General features: G+C 47.3%; 1 protein-coding gene across 4 annotated transcripts in view; it reads right to left on the bottom strand.

Moving 5' to 3' along the window:
• Positions 1–18,767, bottom strand: part of Ano10 (anoctamin 10) — a 114,037-nt gene extending 95,270 nt beyond the window's left edge. Inside the window, exon 1 of one of the 4 annotated variants that reach the window (XM_052186915.1) lies at positions 18,627–18,767. The gene's annotated coding sequence lies outside the window, so the exon portion shown is untranslated. The remainder of the gene's footprint in view (positions 1–18,626) is intronic. The other 3 variants (XM_052186913.1, XM_052186914.1, XM_052186912.1) reach the window with 3 other exon arrangements.
• Between the last annotated feature and the right edge of the window lie 261 nt (positions 18,768–19,028).

Raw genomic sequence — 19,028 nt, 5'->3', positions numbered from 1 at the left:
TATTGTCCTTTTATGTCTCTAACTGTCTTAATTCTAGAAAAGGGCCAAACCAGTTCCACCCCCCTTGAGTCTTGTGTTAGATAATTTTAAGAAGGTCTGTAAACTAGCACCAGACAAGGACTTCATGTAGAAAAGACAAAGATGTCTGTTTTTACAGAAATGACTGGCCCATCTTAAATGTGAGATGGCCAGAAGAAGGAACCTCCGACTTCCCCACCATCTATAGGGTTAAGGATGTTGTCTATGGAAAGCCGATCAGGTTGCCTATATAACCACCTGGCAGACCTTGGCAGAGAGCCTCCTGCCTGGTTACAACCCTTCCTTCCTCCCCTAGGGGCTGTCATTGCTGTGGCAGCAGGAAAAAAAAGAGAAAAAGGAGAGGCCTAGGCCATTGGTTCCCCTCTCTGTCAGCCTGTCCCCCTCAGGAGATTTTGAAAAGGAAGTTCTCTCCCCACCCTTCATTCCTTTTCCGCCATCAGAAAACTACTTTGTGGAAATCTGGGGCAAGAGGAGAAGGGGCAGGAGGTGGAGAGAGAAGTCAAGGCAAGACAAGCTGTGGGGGTGCACTGGCTGGTTCTGCATCAATGTGACCCAGGCTGGAGTGATCACCAAGAAAGGAGCTTCATTTGGGGACGTGCCCCCATGAGATCCATCTGTGGGGCATTTTCTCAGTTGGTGATCAAGGGGGGAGGATCCATTGTGGGTGGTGCCATCCCTGGGCTGGTAGTCCTGGGTTCTATAAGAGAGCAGGCTGAACAAGCCAGGGGAAGCAAGCCAGTAAGGAACATCCCTCCATGGCCTCTGCATCAGCTCCTGCTTCCTGACCTGCTTGAGTTTCAGTCCTGACTTACTTTGGTGATGAATAGCAATGTGGAAGTGTAAGCTGAATAAACCCTTTCCTCCCCAACTTGCTTCTTGGTTGTGATGTTTGTGCAGGAATAGAAACCCTGACTAAGACAAATTGGTACAAGCATAGTGGGGTATTTCTGTGACATCCTGACCATATTTTGGGGAGGACTGTGGAAGGACTTTGGAACTTTGAGTTAGAAGAGCCATTAGGATGTTAAGAGCTCTGTGGAATGTTCTGTAGGAGCTTGGAAGATAATGTTGAGAACAGTGCAGAAGATGGAGGCCTGGCTTGTGAAATTTCAGAGGGAAAATTAAAGACTCTTATCAGGGCTGTTGCTGTTTTGGGTTTTGAAGATTCTGTGGTTTTGGTTAGCTGGGGCTGAAGAATCAGCTGTGATTAACAAAATACTAGAACTACTAAAGCGAAACGTTTGCATCTGGGACTATTGATGCTAGTTAGTTGGAGTTAAGAAAAAGAGACCAGCATCACTGAGGTGAAATCTTCTGGGAAGTGTTTACTAAGAGCACAGAGGCTGTGTTCCAGAGATAGCCAAGACTGTACCTTGTGCTGTGGCTGGACTTGGTACTGTGTAAGAGTCACCCAGGCAGTACTGGCAAGAAGGGATCATGAAGAGTAGCTGAGGCTGGGCACTGTGAGAGAGGCCATGGAAGACCATTGGTGAAGGTGCAGTCTCACTTGCAATTGATGGCCTAGGACTGAAGGGGTCATGCAAAGGAGTTGAGGCTTGGCACCATGAAGAGCACCTATGAGAGGCTATTGGTGAAGCCTAGTTACAGCAGAAGACAGCAGTGTTTTGGAGATGCCAGTGCCATAAGATGACCATCAAAACCAGCAGCAGCAGTGGAGTACAGGCAGCTGGAGCCTAGAAGACAAGCTGTGTGCTACAAAGGGCAGAGCTGGAGAAGTGACCCAAGACCTTGGAGGAGCCCAAGATCGTGAGTGGATCCCAGACATTGGATGATTGGAGTTTGATTTTGCTTTTGTTTGTAACTGTACCCTGATATTTTTTTTCTCTTGAAGGAAGAAAGGATTTTAGTGGAGCCCACAGTTAAAGAGACTTTGAATTTTTAAAAGACTTTGAATATTGTTTTTTACTTTCTAAAATGTGAATCTTTATTTCCTTTGCTTTATTTGTGATTTTTTAAGTAGGTATATTCTTTATTTACATTTCAAATGTTGTCCCCTTCCTGGTTCCCCTCTCCCCAAAAATCCCATAAGCCATCTCCCCTTCCCCAATCAACCCTCCCCTGTTCGCTGTCCTGGCATTCCTCTACACCATGGCGTCAAGTCTTTCTAGGACCAAGGGCCTCTCCCCCATTTGGTGTCTAACAAGACCATCCTCTGCTGCCGATGTGTCTGGAGCCATAGGTAACTCCATGTGTACTCTTTGATTGATAGTTTTGTCCCTGGGAGCTCTGGGAGTACTGGGTGACTCATATTGTTGTTCCTCCTGTGGCGCTGCAAACCCCTTCGGCTCCTTGGTTCCTTTCTGTAGCTCCCCCATTGATGACCCTGTGCTCAGTTCAATAGCTGGCTGAGAAGACTTTGAATTTTTAAAGATATTGAATATTTTAAAGGGATTGAACTTTTAATATATAAAGACTGTGGGGCTTTTAAAGTTATTTAGATCTTGGGGATGAATAAGAAAGCAAGGGTTGAGGCTTAATAGTAATGTGTATGTGTGTCAAGTTGACAAGGGGTCAGTTGTACTGGCTGGTTTTATGTGTCAACTTGACACAGGCTAGAGTTATCACAGAGAAAGGAGTTTCAGTTGAGGAAATGCCTCCATGAGATCCAGCTGTGGGGCATCTTCTCAGTTGGTGATCAAGGGGGGTGGAGGGCCCATTGTGGGTGGTGCTGGTAGTCTTGGATTCTATAAGAAAGCAAGCTGAGAAAGCCAGGGGAAGCAAGCCAGTAAGTAACATCCCTCCATGGCCTCTGCATCAGCTCCTGCTTCCTGACCTGCTTGAGTTCCAGTCCTAACTTTCTTTAGTGATGAACAGCTGAATAAACCCTTTCCTCCCCAACTTGCTTCTTGGTCATGATGTTTGTGCAGGAATAGAAACCCTGACTAAAACAGGGGGTTAATGTAAGTCTACCACACACTAGAGCAGAGAAATAGTCTGAGGCCAATTCTACTACACTTCTCTATGAGTATCCCCCTCCTTCCCCCACCCCATGCACAGGAAGGCAGCAGTACACTGGCCTTTCTCCACTAGCGACCTCTATAATTGGAAGTTACAAAAACCCCAATTCTCTCAAAAGCCTGTAAAACTTATTATTAGACTCTGTTCTTTTCACCCATCAGCCTACCTACATGGGATGACTGTTGCCAATTGTTCCAGATCCTCTACACCACTGATGAAAGAAAGGATCCTGACCGAGGCCTGGAAATTGGTTCTGGGCCCAGAAAGGACAACTACAAACTCAAACACATCAAGAGGAGTTCCCTTGACCGGGCCTGATTGGGACTTCAACACAGCAGCAGACAGGGAGAGATTAAAGGTCTACCACCAGACTCTAATGGTGGGGTGTCTCTGGGCAGCTGCGAGGAGGCCCACAAATTTGTTCAAAGTGGGCCAGGTATGGCAGGAACATGATATATCACCAGGAAACTTTATGAAAAGGCTGCTAGAAGCTTACCAAACTTACACTCCCTTAAACCCAGAGGCCTAGGAAAACCAGTAGGCAGTAAATTTGGTCATTGTCAATTGGGGAATGCAAGACATTCACCAAGGTCAGGATTATAGAAGAATCAGTGTGCTTATTGTAAGAAGGTAGGACTTCCTATGAGAAAAGTGAATGCCCCAAGCAGAAAACCCCCACAGAAGCTAAGGTGCTAGAGCTAGAGGAAATTAGCAATTAGGGGAGACAGGGCTTGGCACCCCTCCTTGAGCCTTGGTAACCCTAAAAGTGGAAGAGAAGCCCATCAAGTTTCTGGTGGACATGGACACAACACTCCATCCTAAAACAACCCCTGAGGCCATTATCTCAAAGACAAGCCTGAGCCCAAGGAGCAACTGGACTGATATCTGCAGGCTACCTGAAGACTGGTCAATTTAAGAAAGGGATGAGTACCCCACTCTTTCACAGTCATCTCCAAACGTCTGTACCCCTTGCTGGGAAGAGACTTACTGACTAAAGTGGGAGACCATATCCACTTCAGTCCAAAGAGGGTCTCTATGACTCACTGGGAAGGAAAAGCCACACAGGACTTCACCGTGGCCTTAACTATTCACAGATACTGCTTCCCAACTCTAGAGAAAGGAGGGAAGCAGGGGAGCCTGCTGTGATCTTGATTCCAAAAGATCCTAGAAGCCTGGGCAGAAACAGGAATCTGGACCAACCCCCCACCCCATGCCAGTACAGCTGGAGGCCAATGCAATGCTGGGCCCCATCAAACAATACCCAATGCCCAAGGAAGCCAAGCTGGGGATTGTCCCCACATTTAGGTGCTTAAGGGACTTAAGCATCCTCATTCCTTCCTAGTCGGCCTTGAATACCCCCTTGCTACTAGTTACGAAGCCCAACTCTACTGTCTGTAGGCCTGTACAGGACCTCTGAGAGGTCAACAAGCAGGTTGAGGATTCTCAACCCACTCACCCTTCTCAGCACTCTTCCTCCTGGACAGGTATGCTCTACCATCTTCCATCTTAAGGACACGTTTTTCAGCTTACCACTGGCAGCCAACAGCCAACCCCTCTTTACCTTTGAGTGGCTAGGCCCAGATGAAGGATAGACAGACAGTTGACCTGGACACAGCTCCCCAATGGTTCAGAAACTCCCCCAGCATCTTCGATGAGGCTCTCCATGAGGATTTGGGTCAGTACAGCAAGCCCAACCAAATGCCAGTCTGACGCAGTATGTAGACTTGATAATTGCTGCGGATACCATGGTGGCCTATAAAGCCACCACTAAGGAACTCCCTTAACAAAATACTGGGGTGCCATGTCTGCCAAGAAAGCTCAGCTCTGCTTCAGCTCGGAGTAACCGACCTAAGATACACACTCAAGGGGGACGGGAGATGGCTGTCAAGTACAAGGAAAGGGACAATTCAAAGGATCCCCTGGCCCACCAATCACCAGGAAGTAAGGGAATTCCTGGGGTCGATGGGGTTTTGTAGGCCTGGATCCCTGGTTTGCTGAACTGGCCCACCTCTGTGAGAGGTGACCTGTGGAGGAAAAGCTCCACTGGAATGCACCAAGCAAATGGAGGAGGCATTCGGCAAGGTCAAAACTGTTTTATCAGAGGCTCCTTCACTGACCTTCCCAGATGTCACCAAGCCATTCTGTCCACTTATTCATGGATGAAACGTAAGGAGTAGCAAAAGGGACTTACCCAGTCTCTCAGGCCCTGGAAAAGACCGGCTGCCCATTTGTCAAAACGACTGGACCCAGTGGCGACTGGATGGCCCCTGTGCCTCTGGATAATAGCCCCCCCACCTTGCTGGTAAAAGACTCAGACAAGCTAATTCTGGGTCAGACTCTTGAGGTGACTACCCGCTATGCCACTGAAGGGTCCTCATGCATCCTCCTGACAGGTGGCTGACCAATGCCAGGTTCACCTATTACCAGAGTCTGCCCCTGAACCCTTCCCAAGTCAAGTTCATCCCCACCAGTGCCCTGAACACTGCACTCCTGCTCCCTGACTCAGACCTAATGGTCCTTAAGAGGACTGCTCAGAGATTCTGAGTCACCTACACGGGACAAGAGCAGACTTGAAGGGCATTCCCCTTACAGAAGCATAATCGTCGTGGTACAGAGAAGGCAGCAGCTCTGTCAAAGATGCTGTCCGATATGTGGGGCTAAATGACCACTCAGGATAGACTGTATGGGCAAAAGCCCTGTCTTCAGGAATGTCAGCCCAGAAAGCACTGAGGCCACAGCTAGACCAAGATAAAAGACTCAGTATCTACATGGATAGCCAGTACGCATTTGCAACCATACATGATCATAGGGCCATCTGCAAGAAAAGAGTGCTTCTCACCTCAGAAGGAAAAACTGTCTAAAATAAGCAGGAGATCCTAAATTTCCTGTAAGCAGTGTGGCTGCCTGAGAGAGCAGAAGTTGTCCCTGGACTCCAAAAGGAAGATGGAGCCGTTCCTAGAGGAAACAACTGGGCAGATCCGACAATTGCGGAGGCAGCTCTCCAGGTCACCACTGCCTAATGGCCAGCTGCCTCAGATGGTGACATCCACATTGTCTGAGGCCTCAGCTAACTCTGACAAGAAATGACAGAGGATCCAAACCTTTTCAGCAGCCTGCAAGGAAAGGGGAGGTACAGGACCCCATGGAGGACTGGCCTCCCTTAGACTTTGCTGGCCAGTGAGTCCAAGTACCCACCTAGGGGAAGAAAGATTGAGGACCAACGCCAAAAAGTGCACCTTAAAGTCTTGACTTAAGGCCATGGTCGGGCACCCCACCTGCTGTATAGTCAATGACAAGCTATGGAGGGGCCTCCGGATCGAGGTCCAGGGAGAGAAGAACTCGACCCACAGTAACCTGGGGTCAACTTTACAGACGTCAAGCCTGAGCTGTGCAGCTACGGGTACTTGCTAATGTTGGTTGATATCTTTTCAGAATGGATGGAGGCCCATCCCACCAAACATGAGACCTCCTTGGTGGTGGCGAAGAAGCTGTTAGAAGACATCATCCTGATGATGCATGGCCTCTCTGTACTCCTGGGGTCAAACAATGGACCTGCTATTCTCTCTCAGGTAACCCAGAAGTTAGTCAAAGCTCTGGGGACAAATCGGAAACTCCACTGTGCTTACCATCCGCAGTTTAGGTCAGGTAGAGAGAATGAATCCGTCCTTAAAGGAGACCTTAGCTAAATTAATCCTGGAGACTGGCGGTGAATGGGTTTCTCTCCTTCCCTTTGCTCTTTCATGGGGTTGGAATTACCCTTGTACTCTAGGGTTAACAACTCCTTCTGAAATTATGTGCACTAGGCCCCCACCCCTGCTATCCCATGTAAAAGCAGAAGTCCTGCTGAATCTGATAATCAAAGGTTTCTTTCCTGCCTACAAATCTAGTTTCAGGCACAGGAGCACCTCTGGCTTCAACTGAGCCATTCATAAGCCACCCCTGCACCCCCACACAGGTTCTGGCCGGGAGACCTAGTAATCATCAAAAGACAATGAAAGGCCACATTGGAGCCCAGCTGGAATGGACCATACCCTGTAATCCTGATCCAACAACAGTCAAGGTCGACAGGGTCCCGGCTCAGATATACCATTCCCACATAACACCAGTCAAACTACCCTCAGACCCACACAACTATGCACCCAAAGCCAGCAGTGGACTATGGTGAGCTGTCACTTACCCATGAGACCAACTAAAACTAATAATTCAAAACTTCTTGCCTCACACACACACACACCCCACTGAGCACTAAACAATGGTGGGTCCAACAGGTCTCTAAAGTGTTTCATCTACCTGCTCCTCATACTTGCTCTGCTTGGAGAAAAGTACAGAGTTTAACATTGACTGGTCTGGTGAATACCACCTTTCCTGTTTTTAACCCAGACCTTTGCATCCTGGCCAGATACATACAGAAGGATCCTGGTCCAAGAGGTAAACCCTGTTCATCATACCCGGAACTGCATGATGCTATGGCAGCTTGCTGGAAGGACTGCCAAGAACCATCCAACTGTACACATGCCCAAGGACAAGTGACTACGGGACTGGCAGTGATACAGAAAGCTTCTTTTGCTGTAAATGGAGGTGTGAGACCAACACCTCATGGGTACATAATAATCAGGATCTTATCCAGATAGGTAGAACAATGAACTGGACACCTGGGGGAGATGTGAGACCAACACCTCATGGGTACATAATAATCAGGATCTTATCCAGATAGGTAGAACAATGAACTGGACACCTGGGGGAGATGTGAGACCAACACCTCATGGGGACATAATAATCAGGATCTTATCCAGATAGGTAGAACAATGAACTGGACACCTGGGGGAGATGTGAGACCAACACCTCATGGGGACATAATAATCAGGATCTTATCCAGATAGGTAGGACAACGAACCGGACACCTGGGGGACTGGTGGGCTCAACACCGGCAAGGAACCCCACTTGTCTCCATCTCAGTAATGGAAAAGGAACAAAAGAACAGAGCATGGAAGGCTGGAAAGGCTTGGGCTTCATGATATATCATGGCCATAATAGTGGACTCCTCTTCCAGATACAAAAATAAATAGTCCTGTCTGGGCATCTTCCCCCTCCCCCCATAGTTATAGGACCAGAGGCACTGGCAATGCCAATGCCTGTCCTAAAAACCACAACATCAGCTTCAGATCCCTTCTCCATTATAAACTCAGTCTAGCCCCGGGTCATCATGCCCCTTCCTAGGACCTTCAACACAGCCATCCTGCTTAGACTGCTCAACTTTACCTGTAACTGTAATAACTCTGCCAGTAACCGCACCAGGGCCCTGTACTATGCTGGCTGGGCTACTACAGTTAATTTGTCCATACCCCTAAAAAGCCCACCAAGGTGTTCCTGGGGAAGGACTCCTTTCCTCTCACCCTTCGAGCAGTGGCTGGAAAGGTTCTATGTGTAATAGGAAAAGGGGAAGACTAATCCGAAACCGACCCATGTGGCATCCCCAGCACCTACCAATGAAGTTCAGATTATCAAACCCTAGCTAAAATTTCCTTCATTCCCTATAAAAAGACCTATGTACCTCTATCTGTCCTTGTCGCCAGTTCTATAAGTGGGACCCTTGTATGCAGGCTTCTTGCTTTTGAAAAAAAAAAAAAAAGCTCTTGCCAATAGCAGACATGAGTGAATGGTCTCTGTGTGGCACTCAACCTTAACAAAAACAATGGCATCATCCGGAGCAAGAGGAAACGGAGTGTTTCCTGGGAGCAGCTATCAAGCTATGTTAAGGACACAAAGGTAGGCAGAGCTTTGGTCAGCTGGGAGAGCCTCCCTTTACTGATTGCCCATTGCATAGCAAAGGCTAGCCTAAGTATCTACTCACCTAATTCCACTAAATCCTCTCAATAGATACGTAAAAATTCTTTTATAAAAAACAAGAATGGAAAAGTAATAAATTATGTATCTGGGGGGGCGTGTATGGTGTGTATGGTGTGTGTGTATGTGTGTGTGTGTGTGTGGTGTTGTGTTTGGGGGGGATACAGGCTCAAGAATGTAGGCCTTTGGATCCTTCAGAGTTTAAGGTGTCTATGGGCCCCCAGTTTGTTACACTGTAGATGCTGGAGTCTGAATACTTCAGCAAAATTAAATGTTTCAAAGATAGATAACAAAAGCTACAAAAAAAAAAAAAAAAAAAAAAAAACCACAAACAAAAAACTTCAGCAGCCACAAAACAACCAACCTGATCTGGGTTCTACCCTCCAGGCACAGGTGCTGAGGAACTGAATCAAATTAGAGAGTCAACAGAACCAGGGGACTCAGGGGAAGGGCCTATGGGCTTCTCTTCAAGTTTTTATTAAAAGATAGGGACAAAGTCCAAAGATTTACAGTGGCTCTCATCACTTTCTCCAGAGGAGCTGAGAGGCAGAAAGCCTGTCTCACCTCACAGCACAGGGCTGCATGGGCTGTTTGCTTACTGTTGTTGAATGGGCTAAACTAGGGACTGGGGCTATTTTTTTATTTTTTTATTTTTTGGCCTGGGCATTCCCTGGGCAGGAGGAGGTGTTCCTTCCCTGTGGAGTAAACAACAGTGTAAGGGACAGAGTTCATACAGCAGGAAACTGAAGGAAGTCTGTACTGTGTGCAGGTACAATCAGCAGCACCAAAAGATCAAGGACTGAGAGGGAGTCCAGCCAAAGACGGGACAGTTGTCTGCAGTTCGCCACCTGACAGACAGACCCTCAATGAGCACTCCCCTTCCTCACCCTTGCCTATGTCTGCACTACTTGTGCTAGTCTGCTTGTGTTTTGTGGACACAGGCTAAACTCCAGCCACTGGTAGGTGAGAGACCAAGAACTACAGGTCAGAGCACCCTGGGGAGGGACCAGGCCTCCTCCATGCTTTTCTCTCCTGTGTGGGACTCTGGGGTGGTGGAGACATGGAGCACCCCGGTTTCCTGACTCAGAGGAGGGGAGTTGCATGCCCTCCAGAACACCTCCCCTGAGCTGCTACTGAGCAGGACCTCTTATGCACACAGGAACTAAGGCATATATGCCTCTCACTACTGCAACCCTTTGTTTCTGTAGTTGGGGTTTTGGTGAAATGGAGCCTCTTCTGACATGCTGTAACAGTCATTTTCCTCATGGCTGTGGCCAACAATCTAGCAGGAAACAAGAAGAAAGCATTGATTCTGGCTCACGGTGTGAGGAGATACAGTCTACCATGGTGGGGAAGACATGGGGTCAGTCACCTCCTCCATGAAGCAGGAGTTTGAGTAAATAGGAGAGTGAGCTGAGCACCTATGCTGGTCACTCTGCGGTTTGACGAGAGATGGCGAGTGACCCACTGTCTCATGCTCTCACTGCCAGCCCCTCAGCCATGATGCACTCACTGTCTCCCTTCTTACAGTTAGACCCACCTGTGCTTTCCACAGGCACCCCTAAGCCAGGATTCTCCAGAGCAAGCCTGGGACTTTACTTACTCTTTTATTTATTTTTTTAAGATTTATTTTATATGTAAGTACACTGTAGCTGTCTTCTGACAACCCACAAAAGGGCATCAGATCTCATTACAGATGGATGTGAGCCACCATGTGGTTGCTGAGATTTGAACTCAGGACATTCAGAAGAGCAGCCAATGCTCTTAACCGCTGAGCCATCTCTCCAGCCCCCTTTCTTAGTAACTCTTAAGGCTATGTGTGCCTCCATCTGTTTCAATGGCTCAAGTCAATGACTTTCATGTTTGAAAGCTTACCTGCACACAGCACTGTTCTACCAGGCCACTGCTTCCTTAGCTCAACAGAGATTGCCTGGTTTGGACTGATCAACCTTTTCTCCCTGCCCTGGAAATAGTGCAGACTTTGTTTGGGTCTGGCCTATAACAGGCTTTTGAAACCAATATTGGGTTTAAATTACACACTCCCCACTAGAGCAGCCTTCTCCATCACATGTCCAAATACTAACTTCCATAACCCATGTGTGCTTAGTTTTAAATGTCAATTTGACACAACTTCAAAGCTCCTTACAGAAAAACCTCAGTTGAGGAAGTGTCTGGATACCGTTGGCTTGTGGCAATGATGTTGGGAGAAGGCCTTAATGGTTAATTGGTGCAGAAGACTCAGACCATTGAGGGTGGCCCCTAGGCTGAGCCATGAAGTGTGCAAAAGTGAAGAAAGACAGCTGAGCTTAAATGGCAAGCAGGCAAGACGCTTGGGTGCATTTGTTTCTCTGCTCTTCGCTATGAGACCAGCTGTCTCAAGCTCCTGCCTCTGGCTTCTCCTCCATGGTGGATGTTACCTAGAATTGTGAACTGAAGTAAGACCTTCCTTTCCTAAGTTACTTTTGGCCTGGATGTTTTATCCCAGGAGCAGAAAGAAAGTTAGAATACTATATCTCAAAATGCTTCAGATGCTGTGTGAGGACACAGAGGAGCCAGGGCTCTCCGTCCACGCCTGGGTCTGCTCAGCTTCTAACACCAGGAAAGATCTGCCAGGTTAGGCGTGGTTTAGCTGTAGGCCAGCAGACTAAGTTCTCTGAAGACATCAGCTAGTGCTTCCAAACAGCTAATGGTTTCTTCAGAATAGTTAATCACAAGTCCTGGCCCTCAAAAGGGCCATGCTTAGCTTCATAGCCTTCAAAGTATAAATAACCCCAACCAACATATATGAGGTGCTTGGTAGAGAGATTGTCTAGATGGGAGGGAGCAGCACCTGTGGAATCAGAGGAGACTCAGGACAATAAAGATGTAAAGCACCTGCTCAGCATAACAGGTCTCTGAGGAGTCTGTCAAAAAGCCTGGCTTTCTTTTTCATGCACCTTCAATTTACTACAGCAGTTGTCCTAGCAGGAGACCAGCAGAGAGGCACACCCCTGTCCTCTGAACTGAGGGACTGTGTCTTTCATAGTAGGAGGCCTGGGCACAGAGTGCCGTGGTGCATCTCTGTAGTCTCTGTACTACTGAGGCTGAAGGAAAAGGACCATGAGCTTGAAGCCAGTCTGAGCTGCATGCTGAGTTTAAAGACAGTCGTCTACTAAGGGAATGCAGGGGCTTAGCTTATGGCCTCCACGGCATAAATAATATCAGTAAACATGTATTATGTGTCTGCTACAACCATGCCATGACAGAGCCTGAAAGATAAGGTGATAAGCCAACAGCAAGTGAGAGCAGACGACATCCACTTGCTTAGACAGGCACCGAGTCTAGCAGCAGGCATCCTAGTTTCAAGTCATTCCACAGTGGCTCACGAATAGCAACCAGGTGGCAGGGAAGACTAAAAAGGGGGCCTGCCTCGTCTCTTAATGGTGGCTGGGGAGTGACAATCTTCTGTTTGTCACACACAAGACAGGGCTTCCAGCTGGGGTAAATGAGAACTCTGGAGGGGAGAGAGCAGAGGGTTCAGAGGACAGACATCAAAGGTCAGCTCACTGAACATTCTCTATTGTCTGATGTGGTGAATAGTCCACCTTGTTCGCAATCACCAGGTCATAAAACAATCTTGCTGAGAAAAACCAAAGCAGGCTTCTCTTCAAAGCAGGTACATGAGCAGCCCTAGAAGCCCACAATGAACACTGCTTGCTAGTTATCCTCACTTAAGAGACTCCGTGCCATCCATTATCCAAGGTAGACCCTTAAAGTATTGCCAATATATAGCAAGCAAGTGATAATATCTCACCTGCAATGCACCTAGAAATTATCAGGAAGACAATAACAACAAACAAAAACCCACACACTAAATCCAAAAACACGACTGTCAAAAGAATCATACCAACCACATCTGAAAAGACATTCAAGGTCACTAATAAAACAAATGCTAACAAGATAGATCCCTACTTCCAAATATATCCCTATTGCCAAAGCAAACCAGCAATAAGAAATATGTCTACATAGTAACAACAGTGTTTTTCCATAAATTTACCCCAAGAAGAAAATTAAACAAAATGTATCTAGCCATTCATTACCACTTTATTAATGAAATGTGTTTCTAAAGGATCTTTAAAGTAAATGTAAATATAAAAATTCATTATTTTATTGTATTTATTTTTGTACATATGCATAGAAACAACAAAGAAAACCTAATATGGTATGTTATTACAGGACCACTCACAAAAGTTAACAGCCCACTATATCCATTAAAAATTATATTAGGAGGCTAGAGAGGTGGTTCAGTTCTTAAGAGTACTGGCTGCTCTTCCAGAGTACTGGGTTCAATTCCCAGCACCCACATGGTGGCTCACAACCATCTATAATGGATCCTATTCCCTCTTCTGGGTGTGTGAAGACAGAGCACTCATATACATAAACAAATATTTTGAGAAATTATACCTAGTTATTAATAGATATCAACTCCTCTCATAATGTTTTTAAAAAAACTGTAGTTATGACTCCATGTAAAATGTACACTAAATATACAATACCATAAGATGAGCTGAGTCTAAATTCCCAGGACCCACATAAAAATCCAGATGTGTACATACACATCCGTGACCCCAGTGGGAGAACAGTGACAGGGGGACCTCTGGGACTTGATGGTCACCATCTTAATTCCAGAGAGAGACCTGTCTCAAAAGAGAAGGCAGAGAAGGATTCCTCCTCTGGTCTCAGAAAGCAAGTGCACAGGAATGCACACCTGCCATACATGTGCACATACAACACACACACACACACCACACACACACACACACACACACACACACACACACACACTATTTTAGTTCTATCACATTGCCAGAATTGCTTAGGTTCCACTGTGAAAAGTACAAACCATGTGAGGAGGACAGGGAAGCAGGCAGGCCCTGGTGATCACAGCCTGTGCAGACCAGCAGCTTGTTGGCACCTATGCTCAGTTACACAGCAACTGTGTCATCGTCTGAGCTGCAGCATAGCAGGAGAACAGATTACCTAGAGAGCAGACCCGCTCTTCCACCACTGATCCTCTCCTTCCTCCTCCTATGAGTGCCCTGTGCGCAGAGTATTTGTCTCCCCACTGCAACAGTACTAAAATGTTCTCTCCTGATCCCCTTCTTCATATACTTCTTGGGTGGCCCTGAGGGGGGAGCAGGTCCCATACCTCTCTGTGCTCTGCATGCAGCGGGATATGGGTACAACAGACTCACATTATAGTACCTGGCAATGGGATGCTGGTCTGCCTCCATCTTACCTGGCTCACTGGCTGCCCTGACAGCTTGAGTAAGAGCTGTATGGTGGAAATACCCTTGGCCTAAATTGAGTTCTGTGACTCACTTTGCCAGGAGTGGCAATGGAAATTTGCTCTGCCATTGTCACACAGAGGAAACAGAAAGGAGGAGCCAAGATACTAGACATTGTGGGCTTTAGTGTGTAGCAGGCATGGCTGTGTTTGTCAGGGGCAACAGACCAACCTCCAGGGCACCAAGGGGTAGGATGGTTTTCTCCTCTGTGTTCAGCTTCCCCTGATCAGGACAACAGCCAGAGTGACCAGAAAGCTCAGCAGCCAAGGTTTCTCAGGGGCCCTGTGCAGCCTCCAGAAAGCTGTAGTAGGCTGTGTCCTCTTTCACCATGTGTTAGATTACCAACAGAGCACAGACACCTACTGTAGATACACAGGGTTTTCACATTAGCCATCGGATCCTTGGCCCACAAGAGGTAGATTTGAATGATGCTTAAGACGCAGAGAAAGACACTGAGTTCACTGGGAGGAGGCAGGGTAGGGAGTTGTGCATGGAAGGGATTTTCCAAGGAAAGAATGAGGGTGCTGTGTTCTGGGGAGTATGCTCTTTGTGAATTTAAGTTAGTCAGTGGAATAGTCACATACACAAAAAGTCTTTTTCTCTGCAAAAAAAAGTCTATTTCTCTGTTTTTAAAAAATGTCTTTTATAGAGAAATAGCACCTGTGGTAAAAAAAAAGAAAAATTTTTAAATTTTGGCTAGGTCTCCATGGTGCTTGAAGTACATAAGTATCTGCACCATTTAAACACACCCTCCAGGAAACTCCATCCAAGTCTAAAGGCACAGGTGGGGCGGCTGTGTACTAAGGTGACTGTTGTGACCAAAAGCAGGAGCAGATTTGCTGCAGGTCTGTTATGCTGACAGTGGTGGCAAGGGTCAAAGCGGCAGGGTTCCAGGTGCTGGGCAGATGGACATAAGCAGGGCCCTGAGGGCCCCCCAGTCAGCCAGCCTAGCCAAACTGCCCAACTGCTTAGCCCAACTACAAAGGAAATCACACACAGTAGGCTAGCCCAACTACAAAGGAAATCACACACAGTAGGCTAGCCCAACTACAAAGGAAATCACACACAGTAGGCTAGCCCAACTACAAAGGAAATCACACACAGTAGGCTAGCCCAACTACAAAGGAAATCACACACAGTAGGCTAGCCCAACTACAAAGGAAATCACACACAGTAGGCTAGCCCAACTACAAAGGAAATCAAGCACAGGAACATTATTATGAATCATCGTATTTTTTTGTTTGTTTGTTTTGGATTTGTTTTTTTTTTGATACAGGGTTTCTCTGTGTAGGCCTGGCTGTCCTGGAGCTCACTCTGTAGACCAGGCTGGCCTCGAACTCAGAAATCCGCCTGGCTCTGCCTCCCAGAGTGCTGGGATTACAGGCGTGCGCCACCACCGCCCGGCATGAATCATCTTATTAAGCAAGAAGTGGTGGCACAAATCTGGTCCCAACACTCTGGGGGCTAAAGCAAGAGGATGGGAGGTTTGAGGCCAGCCTGGACCACAGAGTGTGCCAGAACAGCCTGAGTAAGCTGTTGGCACTTGCCACTCTGCTTTAAGAGATTCCTGGTGGAATTCCTATGTAAATCAAAAAGTTAAGACAGTTAGATTACCTCATCAGTTCTACTTTGTGAGCACTGCTGATGTGCTTGATACTAAGTGTAATTACAGCTCTTCTGTTGGAGAGACGCTCAGTCAGTAGACTGCTTGCCATTCAGGCATGAGGACCCGAGTTCGATCCCCGGAACTCACATTATTATACTGGGTTTCGGAGCATAAGCTTGGATTCCTGGTGCTGGACAGGCAGAGATAAGTAGGGCCCTGCTCCCCCCACCCCCCAGTCAGCCAGCTGAGCCTAAGTGATGCGTTCTGGACCAGTGAGGGACCCTAACTTAAAAATACAAGGTGGAGAGTAACTGAGACGTCCTGAGGTTACTATATATACACACAAGAAAGGGTACCCTTTCTAGTGTGTCATTTACTCAAATAGCAGCTTGTGTCCACAGGAAAGAAAAATAAGCATCCTTCCTAATACACAGCATTCAAGAGATGAATGTAAGGAAGATGTTGCTACCCAGCAAGCTTGCTCTGCTGCACAACTTTGCAATTGGTCACCCTGTGTGGGGAGGACACCTTTGTTAAGTGCTAAGGACATACCACAGCTAAGTACAACACTGGATCCTAACATGAGTGTGAGACGGGTGTGCTCCACTAAGATCTGCAGGTCACTTGGTGAGTTGTGTCAGGCTGCTTTCCTGTGCAGTGATTACTGTCCTGAGACCACACAAAGATCAAGGAAGCTGGAGCAGGAGAGCGCTAACGTCTTTGCAGATACTTAAACAACCCAAATCATTTCAAAATAGAAATCATTTATTCCCCTAAATCCCTTATTTTCCCCTTTCCAATAAGTATGTGTAAACCCATGAATTCAAAACAATAGCTTCACATCACATATAACACTGACTTAGAGTTTCTAGTGCTCTGATAAGCACCACAATCAAAAGCAACTTGGGGAGGAAAAGGTTTGTTTGGCTTCCATCATCTGGGAAGCCAAGACAGGAATTCAAAGCAGGAACTGAAGCAGAGGCCACGGTCAGCCTGCTTTCTTATAAAACCCAGGTCACCTGCCTAGGGCTGGCAGTGGATTGCATGCCCCCCCCAATCAATCATTAATCAAGAAAATGCCCCCACAGACTTGTGTATGTGTCAGTTTGATGGAGGCATTTGTTCAGTTGAGGATAGTTTGTGTCGAGTTGAAAACAACTACCACCAAAACCAAAACAACAACCAGGATAAACACTCAACATGCTGAGCTGGCATCTTCCAAAAACAGGTGTTACTGTGTATAAATGCAGAGAGTTACAGACAATCCATGTATATACTGTGAGAGACTGGCTCCAAGTAGCATAGATGACATTTAAACACTTGCTAATATAATTGCCTTGATCAGCCCTAATTCTTCACCTCCAAGCATGTATTAAACACACAGCTGAAATACTAATATTATTTTAGAAACGAGTAGCTGGTTGTTCGGTGTGAATTTTTAGTGATCAAGGAAAATGATAAATGAGAAAATGTTAAGTTGGAAAAAGTCACAAATTAATATTAGAACACTATTCCATCAATTATGTGTATTTATATATGCAAAAGGAGAGAATTGGCTCCCAAAATTTTACCTCTAACCCACACACACATCATGGTATTTGTATACCTACATTCACACACACAATAATAAGTAAAAAACACTTTTAAATATACAAATTAGGAAGAAATATAAAATATCACTAAAGGTCACAGTGTTCAGGGCATTCCTACAGGACATTTATATTCTCAACTTTATCCTCCTTTCTGTGCTCCAACTTTTCTAGCTTTCTTCTTTACACACTCATATATACACGCACCCACACTACAGTCTAAATGCACACAACGTTACAGTTTACCAGGTCTTGTCTATGTCTGTCTGATAGTCTGCATCTCTCATTTCTCATCAAGAGAACCTAAATTTGGGCTCCAGAACGCACCTTAAGCCACGCTTCTGTAATCCCAACTCCAGGAGACACAGGAGGCAGAGCCCTCAGCAAGAATGAAAAGACACAAAGACACCCTGTCTCCCACAAGGTGGAAGGCAAGGGCCTACACCTGTGTCCTCTGTCCTGTACTAGCCTGTGTGTATCCTTATGCCTGCAGTCACATGTTAACACGAACACACAAAGCCACAGCCTCTTTGTCTATGTGATTGTCCTCAGACGTTCATGCCAGGTAAACAGCAAACACCTCCCTCCCAGTTTATCCTGGTTAAGGGATGCATGGTTGCATTTAAAATTGTTTAAAGACAGAAAGAATTCTTAGAAATATCTAGTCTTCTAAGGTTACTGTGACTTTAAATAGAAACCAGGCAACTCACACTGCACCTGAAACTTTTAAAACTCCCGGGATTCGATTACACAACCAGGGTTTAAGGGGTTGCGATTCAACTGTGGAGTGGGAACAAACTTGAGGTGTACTTCAATCAGGCTGTCTACGCACCACCGCAGCTATGGGAATAAACAGGGTTTCGGGTGGGAACAGGGCTCTGCACCCTTCACCGGGAGTCGTGGGACACCTATCACGGAAAGCGCACAATGGGCCCGGTCAGAAACCTCAAACCCGATCTGTCCGCAACCCTAGTGAGGTGAGACACAATCAAAGCCATCAGGCGCCTTCCCCGAAGTGTCAATTAGAGCAGCTCGGCACCCCGGGACCCCATGGTCAGTCAGAGCCGGCCCAGTTCCAGGCCTGACGCGAGTCCAGAGCCAGCCAACATCTCTCTCCCTCCGCCGGCTCTCACACCCAGGCGGATCTTCAGCCCCGCCCAATGCTACCGTGTCTCTTTTCCCCGTCGGGAAGGGAGCATCCCCAGCGCGCCCACCACACGGACTGCGCTCCTTCCCACTCACCGGCCGCCCACGCGGCGTCCTCGGGGGGTGGGGAGGGGCGGCCAGAGCCGGGAGAACCAGGCCCGTGGCGTTAAGGCGGAGCGGACCGGACGCGCGACCGGGGCGTGGCTCCTTAGGCTGACAGGAGGCATCTACGCCCGGGTGGGGCGGGACCTTCCGGCTGTCACTCGGGCCCGGGGGGCGGGATCATAGTGAAAGGGGCGGTGCCTTAGCGGTTGTAAGTCCGGAGGAAGCGGGGCGGAGATGTCAGAGCGAAACTTCACTGGCTGACGCTCGGTATAGGGGCGGGGCCGCGGTGCAAGGGGCGGGGCCCTGAAGGCTGTCATTTTGGTGGGTTGTGGAGGAACCGCATGGGCGTGGCCTCACCAGCTGTCCTTGTAGTGAGACGTGTTGAGGGCGGGG

The sequence above is a fragment of the Apodemus sylvaticus genome, chromosome 7, assembly GCF_947179515.1.
Source record: "Apodemus sylvaticus chromosome 7, mApoSyl1.1, whole genome shotgun sequence".
Lineage (NCBI taxonomy): Eukaryota > Metazoa > Chordata > Mammalia > Rodentia > Muridae > Apodemus > Apodemus sylvaticus.
This window is presented reverse-complemented; position numbering and strand designations above follow the sequence as displayed.